Source organism: Oryctolagus cuniculus, chromosome X, assembly GCF_964237555.1.
Source record: "Oryctolagus cuniculus chromosome X, mOryCun1.1, whole genome shotgun sequence".
Taxonomy (NCBI): domain Eukaryota; kingdom Metazoa; phylum Chordata; class Mammalia; order Lagomorpha; family Leporidae; genus Oryctolagus; species Oryctolagus cuniculus.
The window spans coordinates 72,224,664-72,239,422 of record NC_091453.1 but is presented as its reverse complement, the minus strand read 5'-3'; the positions used below and the strand labels follow the sequence as shown (position 1 = coordinate 72,239,422).

General features: G+C 45.5%; 1 pseudogene; it reads left to right on the top strand.

Moving 5' to 3' along the window:
* Nucleotides 1-7,227: 7,227 nt before the first annotated feature.
* LOC127484814 (synaptic vesicle membrane protein VAT-1 homolog pseudogene) lies at nt 7,228-7,877 on the top strand (annotated as a pseudogene).
* The last annotated feature ends 6,882 nt before the right edge of the window (nt 7,878-14,759 follow it).

Genomic DNA, 14,759 nt, shown 5'->3' with positions numbered 1-14,759 from the left:
TGTGTATATGATGTAAGACCAACCTGAGCTCTGAGGACAATTCCTTGAATATTGAATAAATTCAAAACTGCATAAGCCGCTGACTGTGACGCCGGCATTCCATATAGGCGCCGGTTGCTGTCTCAGTTGCTCAGTGTCTGATCCAGCTCCCCTAGCATCGGAACACAGACATTTCTATATGGGATGCAGGGGTCCCAACTGGCGTCTTAACCGCTGCACCAAACACCCAGTCCTGACTTTTAGCCTACTCTCAGCCAGCATCTGTGCAGTGGGCTGCCGCGTGGGTCCCTTCCTGAACTACCGGTACCTCTGGCTCCGCCTGTTCCCCTGCAACAGGCATCCCATATGGCACCAGTCTGTTTCCTGGCTGCTCCACTTCCAGTGCAGCTCCCTGCCTGGGAAAAACAGCAGAAGATGTTTCACTTGGGCTCCTGCCACCCACATGGGAGAGACACCTGGAGGAAGCTTCTGGTTCCTGGCTTTGACATAGCCCATCCATTTGGAAGATCTCTTTGTCTATCTCTGTAACTCTGCCTTTCAAATAAATAAATAAATAAAAATTTGTTTTAAAAAAAGGCAATCTGAAAAGACTGCATGTTGTATGATTCCAGCTATATGGCATTTGGGGAATGCCAAAACCATAGATACATACAGTAAAAAGATCAGGGTTGCTAGGGTTTGGGAGGACATGTCAAGGAATGACCCCTGGTGAAGCGCAGGGGTCAGTGAAATTCCTCTGCATCACAGTATAATGGTGGGTACATGTCATTATACATTTGTCAAAACCCCTAGCATAAACAGCAAAGCCCCATCACGGTTTCATTAGGATGAATCCTAATGCAAACTACAAACTTAAGTCAATAATATTGGCTCAACAATTATAACAAATGAACCACACTAATGCAAATTATTAATAATTGAAGAATCTAGGGGTGAGAGGGTCAGTAAGGAGGTATGTAGGAACACTCTGTACTTTCACCTCAACTTTTCTGTAAATCTAAAACTGCAAAAACTAGGCTATTAAAAATTCATGTAATTAGGAAGTGGATGTGTAGAGTAGCAGTTAAGACCCCTATAGCTCATATCACTGCCTGGGTTTGATTCCTGGCTGTAGTTCTTGTCTCCAGCTTTTTTTGTTTGTTTTAAGATGTATTTATTTGAAAGAATTACAAAGAGAGAGAGCCTCCATCCACTGGTTCACTCCCCAGGGGCTGGGCCAGGCCAAAACTAGGAGCTAGGAGCTTCATCTGAGTCCCATTCAGAAGTAAATCTCTCTCTCTCTCTCTCTCTCTCTCTGATTCTCCCTCTCTTTTTGTAACTCTGCCTTTCAAATAAATAAATAAATCTTTTTTAAGAACTCTCCAAATAAAGAGTTACTAAAAGGAAAATAAGGGAAAAAATCAGACATGTTTGAAAATGAACCAAATAAATACACTAATTATAAAGTGAAAGCCACAATGGACTTACTAAAGAAGAAACCAGAAAGAATGAATTTTAAAAAGATAACTGTGACAAAATAACTCAGATTGTTTAAGGTCAAGAGATAGTAAGAAAGAAATAAGAGACATGAAGAGAAATGAGACAATAACATAGAAACAAGAGACAGGAAGAAAGAAAAAAAAAAGAGATGATTAAAAAGAAACAAGAAGCAGTAGAAAAGAAGCAAGAGAGATGGTAGTAAGCAAGAAACAAAGATCTGGCTCAAGCTCAATCCAGGATTCCCACATGGGTAGAAGGAACCCAAGCACCTGAGCTATAACCTGCTACCTCCTAGAGTGTGCATTAGCTGGAAACTGGAATTGGAAATGGAGCTGGGACTCAAACCAGTCTGATAGGATTGTACACATCCCAAGTGGCATCTTGATTGCTGTTCCAAATATCTGCCCCAGATAACTTCAATTTTTTAAATTCATGCTTGCTATTTCTTCTTCCTGTTCAAATATGATTTGAAAATCAGATAGTGAATTTTTTTCAAGGCTGTATTTTTCATTTTAAGAATTTCTATGTGGTTCTATTTTGTGATTGCTCTCTCAGTCTCTCCCTCTTTTTTCATTGAAATTCTCCATTTGGTGAGGGATTGTTCACCTGTATTTCCTTTTGCTTTTTTTGTACATGATTTTCTGTAGCTCCCTGAACATATTTTTATTTTATTTTTTTAGTGGGGGAGAAGAGTCATATCTTTTTTCTTTTTGCAAAAAGTGTTTCCTTTAGTTGAAAGCACTGAATATTTCAACTTTAGTTGAAAGCCACTAGACTACCAGGGACATGTTATTTCTTTAGTTGAACAGCAAAGAGAGAGAGAGACAGAGAGAGAGAGAGAGAGAGAGAGAGAGAGAGAGATCTTTCATATGCTGGTTCACTTCCCAAATTCCTGAAACATCCAAGGCTGTGCCAGGAGCCCAGAGCTCCATCTGGGTCTCCCACATGCATTGCAGGAACCCAAGTACATGAGCCACCATCCATTCAAGAGGGGAGAGGAATGTCCAGTCTATGGGCCGTTTAACTGCAGGCAGAACTCAAAGTTCAACAAATCTATAACTGGTTAATTTATAAGTTGGTAATTTTGCATGACCCACAAATGATGTTATAAACATCCACACTGCTGTTGAATAAAAAAATGTTTTGCCCAACCTGATGCACTGCCTCCCAAGCATATTAGCAGGAAGTAGCCAGGACTTGAACCAGGCACTCCCTGATATGGGATGCAGACACCCCAAGGGACAGCTTTAATCTACTACACCACAACACCCACAATACTGGCTCCTGAACACGTTTTAAATAGTTGAGTTCAAGTCTTTTTCCAGTAAGTTCAATGTGTGTGCCTCCTGAGATAGTTTCTGTTCATTTCTCTTTTTTTCTGAGTGGGCCATATTTTCTATACATATGTCATAATTTTACATTGAAAACTGGTCAATTTGAACATCACGTGGCACTTTATTGTTCTCACTCCTAGGCTTTTTTATTGCTGCTTATGGGTTGTAGCTTTTGCTTTGTGACATTTATATAAGCTATTTTTGGAAAGACTGTGTTCTTTGTCATGTGTGGACACTCAAGTTTCTGTTCTACTAGCTTAGCAGTTAGCTAGTGATTTAACAGAGATTTCTGAAAACATCTGGGGGAAAATAATCTTTACAGACTGGTTCTGTGTTGATGCAACCCTTCAATACTTAGCTAGTCCGTTTACAATGTTTCCTAGGTGTTCATGTTCTCCTTGCACTGAACATAAAGATCAAGGGTGAGGTTTTTGCATAGTGGTTAAAAGATGCTGCTTGGGAAATTCTCACTCTATTTCTGAATGCTTGGTTTGAATTCTGGCTACTTCCAATCCAGCTTCCAGCTAAGGTACACCCTGGGAGGCAGCAGATAATGCCTCAAGTACTTGGGTTCCTGTCACCCCTATGGGAGACCAGAATTGAGTTCCAGGTTCCTGGATTTGGCTTGGCACATCTTTGGCTCTTGTGGGCATTTGGAGAGTGAACCAGCAGATGAAAGATGGACCTCTCTGTCTGTCTGTCTGTCTGTCTGTCTCTCTCTCTCTCTGCCTTTCAGACAAAGTGAAAACAAATAAATAAAACTTTAAAGGATCAGGGAGAGGTAAAATTTCAGGGGCTTCCCTAGTACTTTCTGAGCAAACATCCTGTTCTTGGGATATAAAGTATTTGCTCCTCATAATAAATCTCTTCTCAGCTTTTCCTTCCAGACTTTTGGCTTGACTGTTGATCACCCCACCTACACATTTGGCTAATTTGGCTTGTCATATTCCAAGAGTCAAGAGCTTGCTTCCTAGGCCAAGAACAGTGAGGGATTCAGGTACCTGGAGGCCCTGGGCCCAGGAAGGCAGCCCTTTCCCTAAGAGCAGGTTTCTAGAAAGGACCTCAGGTTCTGGGCCTTGCCTGCTCTCTGGAAACTGGATCCTGTCTGTGTCTTAATTAATTACAAATAATAAAATAAAAGTATAGTATACAAGGTAATATCATAAGTTTAAATTAAATCATACCATTGTATCATCTTTCTATAAAAAGTCATTTAAAAACTATTTATTTTGATATAGAGAAGGATTATTTCATCAACCGGAAATATTGCTAGGCTCAGATGTCAATACCATACATTCTTCACACCTAGCTCAACTTTTTTTATTCAGCATTCATTCACTTAAACCTTTGACTGTTGGGGCTGGCGCTATGGCGCAGTGGGTTAAAGCCCTGGCCTGAAGCGCCAGCATCCCATATGGGTGCTGGTTCTAGTCCCGGCTGCTCCTCTTCTGATCTAGCTCTCTGCTATGGCCTGGGAAAGTGATAGAAGATGGCCCAAGTCCTTGGGCCCCTGCACCCACGTGGAAGATCCGGAGGAAGCTCCTGGCTCCTGGCTTCAGATTGGCGCAGCTCCAGCCACTGCGGCCATCTAGGGAGTGAACCAGCAGATGGAAGACCTCTCTGTCTACCTCTCTCTGTAACTCTGTATTTCAAATAAATAAAATAAATCTTAAAAAAAAAAAAAAAAAAAAAACCTTTGACTATTTTCCAGAACCCTAGTACAGATGATTCTGATGATCTTCACTCATTTTTTTTTTCAGTGTTTCTATGCTGGGCAGGCCTATGGCACTCTTATTCTGTCCTATTTTTTGCCATTTAAATTCCCATATAATTTTTTATTTTTTAAATATGTGTATTCATTGAAAGGCAAGGAGACAGTGACACACAGAAACACACAAGTATCTTCCATCCTTTGGTTCATTCCCTAAATTCCTGCAACAGCTAGGGCTGGGATGGGCTCAAGCCAGGAGCCCAGAACTCAACCTAGGCCTCCCTTCTGGATGACAGAGACTGAAGTATTTGAGTTGTCACCTGCTGTCTCTTAGGGTGTGCATTAGCAGACAGCTGGAATGAGAAACAGAACCAGGACTTGAACACAAGTCTGATATGGGATGAGGGCATCGCAGGCAACACTTAAGCAGTGAACCAAACTCCTGCCCCTCCATATACATTTTTAAATCAGCATTTCAATCTTCACACACATGTAAAAATCTGCTTACAATATTGAAACATAAAAGCTATGAACAAGGTATATCCCTCAGCTTATTCAGTGTTCTTTAATTTCTCTTAACAGTATTCTGTAGTTTTCATTATATATCTTGCATATCTTTTATTAGTTATTCCCAATGCGATCAGTTTTTTTTTAATCAGACATTTTATTTTCAAATTATAAGTCAACAGTTCTTTCAATTGTTGATAATAATCCTTTTGAGGTGGGCACTGAACACAGCAGTTAAGATGCTGCTTAGGACACTCACATTCCATAGCCTGGGTTTGAGTCCCTGCTCCTCTCTTGATTCCAGTTTCCTGCTAATATGCACCCTGGGAGGCAGCAAGTGATGCCTAAAGGAGTTGGGGCCTTTTCACCCACATGAAAAATGCAGATTGAATTCCCATTTCCTGGCTTTGGCCTAGCACCTCCCAGACTCTTCAAAAGCATTTTGGAGAGTGAACCAGCAAGTGGGAGATCTCTTTGTCTCTCTGTCATTTTTAAAAAATATTTATTTGAAATGTAGAGTGCAAATTGTGGAAATATCTACTTAGTATAGAGTTGGTTTTCTGTATATAAAGTTAATTAACAATGAATCTTGGGGCCAGGGCTGTGGCACAGTGGGTTAAAGCCACTTGAAAGACTGCAGTGCCAGTCTGCAGTGCCGGCATCCCATATGGGCACCAGTTCAAGTTCTGGCAGTTCCACTTCCGATCCAGCTCTCTGCTATGACCTGAGAAGGCAGTAGAAGATGACCCAAGTCCTTGGGCCCCTGCATCCACATGGGAGACTTGGAGGAAGCTCCTGGCTCCTGGCTTTGGATCAGCACAGCTCAGGCCGTTGCAGCCATTTAGGGAGTGGAAGATCTCTCTCTCTCTCTCTCTCTCGCTCTCGCTCTCGCTCTCTCTCTCGCTCTCTCTAGCTCTCTAGCTCTACCTCTCTCTGTAACTGTAACTGTCTTTCAAATAAATAAAAATGAATCTTTAAAAAAAAAACACGAATCTTAATGAAGAATGAGATGGAAGAGGTAGTAGAAGGTGGGGTGGGTGGGTATGAGGGGAAAATGTGCTATATTCCTAAAGCTGTACCTATGAAATTTGTATTCATTAAATAAAAAGCTTTCTTTAAAAAAAATGAAAGGTGGAGTGACAGAGACAGAGACAGAGACAGGGACAGACATATTCCATGTACTGGTTCATATCCCAAATGGCAGCAACGGCTCTGGCCAGCAAAGTCTGGAGTCAGGAACTCCAACCTGATCTCCCACATGAGTGGCAGGGGACCTAGTACTTGGAACATCTTCTGCTGCTTTTCTCAGGAGCATTACCAGGGAGCTAGATTGGAAGTGGAGCAGCCAGGACTTGAACTGGCACCCATATGGGATGGCAACTTCTGGGGCAGAGGCTGCTGCACCATAATGTCAGCCCTCTTTCTATATTTCAAATAAATAAATAAATATTTTAAATGGTGATGGAAAAATTGATTATTCAATGTAAATTAATAAAGCTTTTTTAAAAAATCCTTTGGGAGAGAGGGAGTAGCCTGTGATGCCAGCATCCCGTATCAGAGTGCTGGTTCTAGTACTTGCTGCTCTGCTTCTATCCAGCTCAGCTCTCTGCCGATGCACCTTGGGAAAGCAGCGGGTTACTGCTCAAGTGTTTGGGCTCCTGCACCAACGTGGGAGACCTAGATGGAGTTCCTGGCCATTGGGCTCTTAGCTTTGGCCTGGCCCAGTTGGGGTGCGAACCAGAGAATGGAAGACTTTTCTCTCCTCCCCCCACTCCGCTACTCTGTCTTTCAAATATATAAATCTTTCAAGAAATCCTCTTTGTACCCTTGGTCCAGCTGTGCGCACAACGTTGGGAGTCCCAGCGGCATCTGCAGAAAGAGAAGTAGCCAATAGTGGAGAATGGCAGCCAAAGCCTGGGCCAGGGAAGGCATGTCTTCTTAGCCTCCCAAAGCCAAGATAGAGAGCCGCCCCCAGCCACAAGTGACTCCCAAGTGGCCATTGCATTGCCAGGTGTGCACCGCCTTAGGCAGCTAAGACAAGGTGAAGCAGAGCTCTCCTGTCCCCGGGACCCAGGCAACTGACAATCTACATCTGAGCTTGGCCGTGTTGTGATGGGGTGGGTGAGGAAGCAAGACGGGACCAGGTGATGGGTTGAACCAGTCTGGGAATGTGGCAAAAGGAGCTGACTAGCACTGATGCCCAAGGTCATGACCTTTGAGGAAGCTGCTACTTTGCTAGTCAGTTACATCACAGACTACATGATCCTCTTTGACTTTGCCAACTTACAGCCTGGCCACAGCATCTTGGTACACTTCGGCAGCAGGGAGAATGGGCATGGCTGCCTTGAAGTTGTGTTGCACAGCAGAGAACATGGCAGTGCTTGCAACAGCCTCAGCCAGCAAGCATGAGGTGCTGAAGGAGAAGGAGCCACATATCCCATCAGCTGCCACACTGTTAACTACGTGGGCAGGTCAGATACTGCTAAGTGCTACAACCTTCTCAAACCTCTAGGGAAAGCATCACCTATAGAATCACCAGCTTGCTGACAGGCCCCAAGCAGAACATGATGCTGGCCCGCACGTGGCAGTCAGTTCAGTGTGACAGCTCTGCAGCTACTGCAGGCCAACCAGGCTGTGTGTGGCTACCTGGAGGAGGAGGAGGAGGAGGAACTGGTAAGCGGTGCGATGGCCTGCCTCCTGGCTCTGTACAACCAGAGCCACATCAAACCCCTCATCAACTCTGTCTAGCCCTTCGACCCTTTGAGAAGGTGGTTGATACCATGAAGCAGATCCAAAAGAAGAAGTATGCAGGTAAGGTCCTCCTGCTTTCTGGGCCAGGGAACTAGGGTAAGGGGTTGTGGAACCTGGAAACCAGGAAGGGAGAGGTTGCAAAGCCCAGTTCCATTGACCAGCAGACTGGCCATATCATCGTCTCTTATCATGCTCTGCTCCCCTCCTCAAAGGTCTCTGTGGTAATGACTGGCCCCCTGCCTACTCGTTCTCTTTGTCAGGACAGTGGGTCAGAGGGAGAACAGCTGCTTTCTGCCCTCACCCTTTCACCAGCTTTGTTGTGTTGCTTTTGTTCCAAGGTTAGCCAATCACTCACCATCTTGTTCTGTGTGCTTCTACCCCTGCCTCATCTTCCCTTCTGCCCCTGCCCCACTATCTCCCCAAAGAACTGAAATGTCAGCTCAGGACACAAGGGTAATCTGTGTGAGTCAGGCTGAGCCAATCAGCTCTCACTTCTGGACTTGATCAGTTCCCAACCTTGATCTTAAGATTTACTTATTTATTTGAAAGTCAGAGTTACAGAGACGGAGAGACAGACAGATCTTCCATCGGCTGGTTGACTCCCGAGATGGCCACAACGGCCCGGGCTGGGCCAGGATGGGGCCAAACTGAAGCCAGGAGCCAAGCACTCCATCCAGGTTTCCCACGTGGGTGGCAGAGGCCCAAGCTATCCTCCCCTATCCTCCCGAGCTATCCTCTGCTGCTCTTCCCAGGCCATTAGCAGGGAATTGGAGCAGAAGTGGAGCAGCCTGGACAGGAACCAGCTCATATGGGATGCTGGCATTGTAGGCAGCAGCTTCATCCACTACAACACAATGTTGGCTCCCCCAACTTCTTTTTCTAAAACATTAATTGAGGGGCCGGTGCTGTGGCTCACTTGGTTAATCCTCCACCTGCGGCGCCAGCATCCCATATGGGCACTGGTTCTAGTCCCGGTTGCTCCTCTTCCAGTCCAGCTCTCTGCTGTGGCCCAGGAGGGCAGTGGAGGATGGCCCAAGTGCTTGGACCCCTGCACCCGCATGGGAGACCAGGAGGAAGCACCCTGGCTTCAGATCAGTGCAGTGCCAGCTGTGGCGGCCATTTGGGGAGTGATCCAATGGAAGGAAAACCTTTCTCTCTGTCTCTCTCTCTCTCACTGTCTATAACTCTACCTGTCAAATAAATAAATAAAAAAACATTGAGTGATAAATTTATTTGAAAGGCAGTTACAGGGGCTGGCGCGGTGGCATAATGGGTAAAGCTGCTGCCTATAGCACTGGCATTCCTTATAATCACCAGTTCAAGTCTGCGCTGCTCCACTTCTGATCCAGCTCCCTGCTAGTGCACCCAGCAATGAAAGATGACCCAAGTGCTTGGGCCCCGCACTCAAGTGGGAGACCTAGAAGAAGCCTGCCCAGTCCCAACTATGCAGCCATTTGGGGAGTGAACCAGAGTATGGAAAATTCTCTTTCTCTCCCTCCCTCCCTCTCTCTCTCTGTAACACTGCCTTTCAAATAAATAAATCAATCTCTTTTTTTTAAAGATTTATTTATTTTACTTGAAAGTCAGAGATACACAGAGTGCGAAGGAGAGGCAGAGAGAGAGAGGTCTTCCATCCGCTGGGTCACTCCCCAATTGGCCACAACGGCCTGAGTTGTGCCGATCTGAAGCCAGGAACTGGGATCTTCTTTCAGGTCTCCCACGCGGATGCAGGGGCCAAAGCACTTGGGCCACCTTCTACTGCTTTCCCAGGCCATTGCAAAGAGCTGTATCAGAAGAGGAGCAGCTGGGACTCAAACTGGCATCCATATGGGATGCCAGCACTGCAGGCAGTGGCCACAGCGCCAGCCCCAATAGATCTTTTTTTTTTTTAAGATTTATTTTATTTATTTGACGGGCAGAGTTACAGAGAGAGGGAGAGACAGAAAGAGAGGTCTTCCATCCGCTGGTTCACTTCCCAACTGGCCGCAATGGCTAGAGCTGTGCTGATCTGAAGCCAGAAGCCAGGAGCTTCCTCCAGGTCTTCCACGCAGGTGCAGGGGCCCAAGGACTTGGGCCATCTTCCACTGCTATCACAGGCCATAGCAGAGAGCTGAATTGGAAGTGGAGCAGCCGGGACTCGAACTGGCGCCCATATGGGATGCTGGCGCTTCAGGCCAGGGCGTTAACCCACTGAGCCACAGCACTGTCCCTAATAGATCTTTTTTTAAAAAGGCAGTTACAGAGAGAGAGGAAGTTAAACATAGCTATATATACATAGATATCTTTCATCTGCCAGTTCATTCCCCAAATGGTTGCAATGGTCAAGGCTGGACTCCATCTGGATCAGCCACATGAGTGCCAGGTGCCCAAGTAACTGCTTTCCAAGGCACATTAGTGGTGAACGGGATCGGAAGTGGAGCAGTGGGGACTTGAACTGGTACTCACATGTGATGCCAGTGTCACAGGCAGCGGCCTATCTTGCTGTGCCAAAATGCCAGCCTCTTGTCCCTAACTTTTTAAGCACAATTGGGCTTCTTCTACCTCCAGGTTTTCTGTCATTATTAACCAAGACTGCCCCTTACAACAAGGCAGGAATCAGACCCACTCACCTAGGTCATGGTTCTGGTAGGGATTCAGAGCATTCCTGCCTTTCACTGAGGTCTCTGCATTTGTTCTCAGTGCCTTGGTATCAGAAAACCTGTGGGTGTAGGGGGAAGAGAAGGGTCCCTGTCGCTGGCCTCCTCCTCCTCCACCCCTGTGCTCCAAGTGCCTTCCTTGTTCTGGTGGAACTGGGGTTTTACTCTCCCCTGTCTGACAACACTCCCAAATTCTGTGTATGTGCCAGTGGCAGGGGGCAGCCTCTTGGGGGTCAGGGCATAAGCAGTGGCCCTCACTGTGGCTTGCGTCTGTCATGGGTGAGGAGAAAAAGCTGGGGAAATTTCCTGGCTGCAACACGTAAGTGCTGCCTTTCCCAGGCAGAGCCCCAAGAGACAGGGCTGTTGCTTGTCCTGGGCCCAAAGCAAAACTCAAAGCACATTCCCTTTGCAGTCCAGGGAGGCCCTGCTGCCTAATCAGAACAGGGCAGCAGCATTTCTGTCTCAGCCTCAAACTTGGTTTAGGTGGGTGGGGAGATGGAACAGGGGAGTAAAGTGGGGGTGTATGGGACCTGGTCCCCTGGAACCAAAGTGGGCGCTTCCTGAGGTGGGGGCTAACTGCTTCTGTCTTACTGGGCTAGGTTATTGCCCCAACCATTGCTAACAGTAAGTGGAGAGAGGGCCTCAGCCTCTGCGTTGTCTAAATAAGGCCCAAACATAAGAAGTGTGATTTCTGCTTTTATGTAGCCTTATTCCATTACTGTAGCTGCCTTTGTGTTTGTGTCGATAAAAAGTAAAATCCTGAAAAAAAATCCTCTCTACTCACTGTTTTGAAATAGTCAATTAATTGTGGTCAACCATAGTTATTCTACTGTGCTATAGAACATTTGTCCTATCCAACTGCACCCTTGTGCCTGTTAAGCATCTGTTCTCCATCTCCCCTTCGCCTATGTCCTTCCTGGGCTCTGATAATCTCTATTCTATTCTCTGCTTTTATGAGATAAACTTTTTAGTTTTCATGTAAAGGTGAGAACATGTAGTATTTGTCTTTCTGTGTCTGACTTATCTCACTTAACAACATATTGTCCTTCAGTTCCATCAGTTTTGCTGAAAATGACAGAATTTCATTCTTTGTGCTTGAATAATAGCCCATTGTGTGTGTGTGTGTGTGTGTGTGTGTACGCACACACTACACTTTCTTTATCTACTTATCTGTTGATGGACATGTAGGTTGATTTCATATTGTGGCTATTGTAAATAGTGTTATAATGAACAAGTGAGTGAACATGGCTGGTTGACATACTAATTTCATTTTTTAAAGATTTTATTTATCTGAAAGGCCGAGTTACAGAGGGAGGGAGGGAGGGACAGAGAGGTCTTCCATCAGCTGGTTCACTACCCAAATGGCTATGGCCAGGGCTGGGTCAGGAGCCAGGAGCTAGAAGCTTCTTCTGGGTTTCCCACATGGGTACAGGGACCCTAGTACTTGGGCCATCTTCCGCTGCTTACCCAGGCACATTAGCAAGTACTGGATCAGAAGTTGAGCAGCGGAACTTGAACCAGCACCCATTTGAGATGCCAGTGTTAAAGGCAGCAACTTTATCCTCTATGCCACAACACTGGCCCAGACATACTTGCAAGGTGTCTGGCGCATAACAAATCTTCCCAGGCAGGCGAATCAATTACTTCACAGGCTTTTATAGGGATTCCACTCCCGGGCGAGGTTCACCGGTCCCAACCGAGCAACAGCGCGGGGGCGGGGAAGTCGCACGTCAGAGGTTGGGAGAGCTCCTTTTATAGATTCAGGGCATGGGGGTTAAAGGTTGAGGCGGGTCTGATCCTCATTGGTTGACCTTTAGGCACCCGCAGGGACCTTGACAAGGACTTTTCTTCCCCGGAAGTATAGGTAGGAACTTTCCATTCCCGGAAGTGTAGGCCTTCCCTCCTTGCGGATCCCAAAGCTACCAATACTGATTTCAACTCCTTTGGCTATGTTCCCAGTAGTGGGATTGCTGGATCACACAGTAGTTCTATTTCTAGTTTTTTGAGGAACTTCCACACTGTTTTCCATAATGGCTGTATTAATGTACATTCCCAAAAACAGCTTATCAGAGTACCTCTTTTTCTACATCCTAATCAGTATTTTGTTTGTCTTTTTGATAATAGCCATTCTAACCGGAGTGAGACAATATCTTATTGTGGTTTTGGTTTCATTTTCTGGATAATTACTGACATTAAGCATTTCTATATATTTATAAGCCATGTGTATGTCCTCTTAGAAATATCCATTGAGGTCACTTGCCCATTTTTTATTTGGATCCTGAGATATTTTACAGGGAGCTGGATCAGAAGTGGTGAGCCGGGACTTGAACTGGTACTCAGATATGAGATGCCAATGTCCTAAGAGGCAGCTTAAGCCCCAGAGACACAATGCCAGCCACACATTCCTTATCCTGTAAAAAGGATAACCCTAGCCTTCGTGTGACCATTCTCCCTTGAGAGAGAGAGCCGACGTTCATATCTCAGGGTGCACTAACCCTTTATTTTTCAGTAAACCCTGTTTTTCTGCTCACTTATATGTCTTCCAATTTTATTCTTTTTAAAAAATGATTTATTGGGGCCGGCGCTGTGGCACAGCAGGTTAACACCCTGGCTAGAAGCGCCGGCATTCCGTATGGGTACCGGTTCTAGTCCTAGCTCCTCCTCTTCCGATACAGCTCCCTGCTACGGCCTGGGAAAGCAGTAGAAGATGGCCCAAGTCCTTGGGCTCCTGATGTCATTTTGATTTGCATTTCCCTTGTGGTTAGTGACAGGCATCTGTATAATTTTTTTACTCCTAAACTATAGGGAAGAAAAATTGTCAACCCAGTTTTAGAAATTATACACACAAAGTTCTGAACAGTAATCTCTAGGCTGTTTTTCCTTCTTTTGCATAAAAATCTGTCTTCCCACTTAAATTTTACTTTCACAGATTAGGGAATTAATCAAAACTCCTCCCACCTTAGGGAAACATCAGCCGCTCCAGAGAAATGCCTTTCTCTCTAAGGCGCCTCTCCCAGCAATCTAGATGTCAGGAAGCAATCAAGGTGGACTGACTACCATCTCCAGTGATTAATTTGCATCTACAAGTGAAATGCGATCCATAGGGAATTTGCAACTAAATGGAAGACCTGTAGGCATTTCTTAAGCATAACCTTTGGTAAATTGCTTCACTTCTCTAGGGCAGGTTTTCTTCAGCAGTCAAAATAAAGGGGTTGATTTAAATACTATCTGAAGTCTCTTAGGCTTTGACTTTCAATGTCAGCATAATATTAGTGTTGTTCTCACCCTGGCTCAAAATCTGGTAGAACCCATTTAAATCACAATTTGATATTAGCATCTTTCTTCCTTTCTAGGACTTCTCTCTTTCTATTTTCATTTGTTTATTTGAGAGGCAGAATTACAGGCCGAGAGAGGGAGAGACACGGAGAGAAAGGTCTCCCATTCACTGGGTCATTCCCCAAATGGCCACAACAGCTTGAGCTGATCTGAGCCAATCCGAAGCCAGGAGCCAGGAGTCTCCCTAGCGGGTGCAGGGGTCCTGAGGCATCTTCCACTGCTTTCCCAGGCCATAGCAGAGAGCTGGATTGGAAATGGAGCAGCCGGGACAGTACCAATATGGGATGCTGCTGCCACAGCGCTGGCCCCTCCCCTCCCCCACCCCCCACTTAGCCACAGTGCTGGCCCCTCAAGTGAATTCTTTCTAAAAGATATTTCAATGCATATTAAAACATTTTAGGGCCAGCGTTTTGGCACAGCAGTTTAAGTCACTGCTTGTGATGCTGGCATCCTGTAGGAGCATAGGTTTCAGTGTTTGAGTCCCAGCACTTTTTTTTTTTCATTTATGGTAACTTTATCCACAGGAATAGGAAATAAACCATTGACATTTTTGTCTTTCTCTCCAACAAGATCAACTCCACACTTTTTAATTTGCTTGATTTTTTAAGTTTATTTGAGAGGTAGAGTTACAGAGAAAGGGAAAGACAGAGAGAAAGGTCTTCCATCCACTGGGTCAATCCCCAAATGGCCATGACAGCCGGAGCTAAGCTGATCAGAAGCCAGGAGCCAGGAGCTTCTTCTGGGTCTTCCATGAGGGTGCAGGGGTCCAAGGACTTGGGCCATCTTCTACTGCTTTCCCAGGCCATTAGCAGAGAGCTGGATCAGAAGTGGACCAGGGGGCCGGTGCTGTGATTTGAAATCGGACATGACCCCCTAAATTTTACACTCAAAGGTGGCCATTTAAAGTTCCCCAGAAGTGCTACCTGGGGTGCCACGTATGCTACCAGAATTTGGGGTGCCATACGATTTCACCATATGCTTACTAATAAATCCCCAATATTAGTA